The following is a 3,705-nucleotide window of genomic DNA, read 5'->3' as shown; positions in this document are numbered from 1 at the left end:
CTTTCCTAGAACCAGCTTCCCTCTAGTCCATCCTGACTTTGTTGCTGAATCAGCACAGCATAAAAACACAATCAGATCAATTAATTGCTACTTGATGTTATGGCCAGGTAGGCAGGTGGCATCCGTCCCATCAGATACGTGGCCATGGTCACTTCGGATAAAATTACCCGAGAGACAAGAATTAGGTATAGCAGCCCATCCTCCCATTAGCAGCCTCTACTCTGCATCCATCTCCCACAACTTGGGAACCCCAAATGCTCCCCCTCCCTGTTCCCTACTCTAAAGCTTAGCTCATTTACCTCCAAAAGTGGTAAAAAGCAGATAAATTCATTTTCCTTAAGATATAAATGGATGCCCAAGGCTTAGGATGTTTGCTTTCTTAGAGATGTCTCTATTCCATTAGCAAGAGGACCTTAAAATGTGAGAGTTAGGGCTTCCCTGGTGGCGCAGTGGTTGACAGTCCGCCTGCCGATGCAGGGGACGTGGGTTCGTGCCCCGGTTCCGGGAGGATCCCGCATGCCGCGGAGCGGCTGGGCCCATGAGCCATGGCTCCTGAGCCTGTGCGTCCGGAGCCTGTGCTCCGCGACGGGAGAGGTCACAGCAGTGAGAGGCCCGCATACCGCAAAAAAATAAATAAATAAAAATAAATAAATAAATAAATAAAATGTGAGAGTTAATCTCCTACCATCTCTCACTTTCTGCACGTCCCGCAAAGCAAGGCGCCAACTGCCCTTGTCCCCACTACTTCTTCCAGAGCGTCCGTGCAGCTGACGGCCTTGGAGGATAGCAATGGCCGGGCCCCCCTGGAGCGGAGGGCAGGCATGCTGACTGCTGCAGTAAAAGATTCACGTTCCCCGAGCCCAGGGACCCACTGTGTGTGCAGGCCCCTGTGTCCCCCGTGGGGCTTGGACCAAGGGACCACACAGTCACGCCGATGCCTCTGCTGCCTGCAGGGCCAGGTGTCACACAGTCCTCTGTCCCCGACGGGGGTCTCCTGCCTCCTGTCAGATCTGTGGACCCGACGGGCTAACATGAAAGCTCGCAAGTAGGGTAACACCTGGTCATGTCACAGTTCTGGGCGCTGTATTCCTATGATGGCAAAAGAACTACAACAAGGCGTGGCGACACAGGGAAACAGCAATTTAATATGTGAAAAAGTAAGTCCAGAAACACTATGGAAAGGGCAAGACCCTTTTTACAAAGTTAAAAACAAGCACACTCACACACATACTTTTTAGGAATACATACGAATGCAAAACCACAGAAAAATGAAAGCAAGACAACAACGAACATGAGATTTAGGACGGTGGTTGCCTGGGATGGGAAGCGAAGGGGCTGGCATGGGGCAGGGTTGAGGTGGAATTACACAGTTCAAGGTAGGTTATGATAAAAGTTCTAGCTTTGTTTGGGGTGTGGGTTTATAGATGCTTATTACAGTATCAAAGATATCTAACGAGTAACTCACCCACCATCCATTGGCCAATGATGAAACGCGCTAATCCGGCTTGTACACCTGAGTCTGGTTAGATAGGGATAGATAATACATTAAGTAAATTAATAAATGGATGGGTAGATGGATGGATGGATGGATGGATAATAAATAATGGAATAAAGCTTGAGCCCCCCAAAATCTTCCTTACTGAGGTGGTATCTGGAAGATGAAATGAGAAAATATTATGGGGGATTGATTGATTGAACATTGATTGAAACATTGATTGATGGGACATTGATTGAAAAGAACTGAGAACTGGTGCCACTGCAGAATTTTTTTTACACAGACACCAATGGTATCAACATCTTATACTGTGGAGGCCAAAGACATCCTTCAAGTTCCCACTCTAGGCCTCCCTGAACTTTGCTAGGTGTCCACATCGACCCATCTGCAGCATTAATTGAACTCCTAGAAAAGTATTCCAGGGCTTCCTCGTGGTGCAATGGTTAAGGATCCGCCTGCCAATGCAGGGGACACGGGTTCAAGCCCAGGTCTGGGAAGATCCCACATGTCACGAAGCGGCTAAGCCCGTGAGCCACAACGACTGAGCCTGCGCTCTAGAGCCCGTGAGCCACAATGACTGAGCCTGCGCTCTAGAGCCCGTGAGCCACAACTACTGAGCCCACGTGCCACAACTACTGAAGTCCGCGCGTCTAAAGCCCATGCTCTGCAACAAGGGAAGCCACCGCAATGAAAAGCGCTCACACTGCAACGAAGAGTAGCTCCCGCTCGCGGCAGCTAGAGAAAGCCTGCGTGCAGCAACAAGGACCCAAAGCAGCCAAAAATAAATAAATAAATAAATTTTAAAAAACTTACCAAGATATTTGGACAGAATGGCCTCACCTGTCTTGTTTAGTGTGTTCCTGAACAATGTGTATAGAATTCAAATGTTTAGAAGTTGAATAATCTGTTTCCATATCCTAAGAGAGATTGAATTCCCCCAAAGCCAAAACATATCACAAAACTCCAAATAATTAAATGTTTCCAATATTTCATGCAGATTCACACTTGAACATGGCATTAAGCCAAATGAGGAAGGTAAAGACAAGAGCTAATGTTTATATAACCCTTACTGTGCGTGGGGCATTGCCTAAGCCCTTTACGTATTTGATTTAATTACAGAACAAAGCTACGGTTGTCGCTACCACAATGATCATTTCTATGTTGTATATTTGAGAACTAGAGGGCAGAAAGTGTAAGTGATTTCCTAAGGTCTCATCACTAGTAATTAGCAGCACTGAATCCAAATCCAGACATTCTGGCTCTAAAAACCCTGTGCTCAGCCCTACCTCATATTTCTGTTCAAATTGTCACCTCTTTTCAAGCCCAACGATTGCCATCTTTATCTCAATTATATTACATTTAGGAAAGTCTCATTTTCAGCACTAGCATTAGCTTCTGAATTTGTCTGGGTTCTATTTATTTTGAAACATTATGTGCAAACTGCAATAAAAGACTATTTTCCAAATGTGTTTGAGTAGCGGCATTCAATCTTTCAAATAAAAATTTACCTCAAATCCCAAGGTAGGTAAAATGTTAAATTTTTCCAACTGAAGTGGGAGGAGTAAGCAGGGGGGTCCTGGAAGAAGATGGGGTTGGGAGGAGGGGAGGAGGCAAGGATCTTGGCAGCTGCTCCCTTCCGCTGGACTACACCTAAATTTTCATCCTGGAAAACATTGAGCCGTAAAATTCCAAACATAGTCTCAAAAAAAAGTAAATGAAAACAAAGATGGTATTTTTCATGAAAGTGGGAAACATTCTGAAATAAAGCTATGGGCCAGCAGGCAGCACCATGTATGCCAGTTTGAGCTTGGCTTTCACCAACTGGAACAAAGTGGCCCAAATCTGATTTGGAAATAGTGCTATATAGCATTTCTCTATAATATAAGAAAAGGTGCATTGATAAAATATTGAATATGGTCAACCCAAGGACCATGACCAATTTAGGATATAAAGAACAATTTTGCAGCAAAATTCTCCAGGCCTCAAGTCTTCAAATCAAACCCATCCACCTACTCCTAACCCTATTCCCTGGACTGGGACACAATTTGTTTTCCAGTGTGAATATCCCTTGACTTTCCTGTGATTCAGTTTTGAAAAAACTGTGCTTTCATACCTTACATATTGACAATCCTGAACCAACTTTTCTATGTCAATATCATTTTTAGCTTTTGGTTTCAATTTTTTTTTTTTTTTTTTTTTTTTTCCTTCCT

This window comes from Lipotes vexillifer, unplaced genomic scaffold (genome assembly GCF_000442215.2).
Source record: "Lipotes vexillifer unplaced genomic scaffold, Lipotes_vexillifer_v1.1 scaffold791, whole genome shotgun sequence".
In the NCBI taxonomy this organism is placed as follows: domain Eukaryota; kingdom Metazoa; phylum Chordata; class Mammalia; order Artiodactyla; family Lipotidae; genus Lipotes; species Lipotes vexillifer.
The sequence above is the reverse complement of the archived record's forward strand: the minus strand, read 5'-3'. Positions refer to the sequence as shown.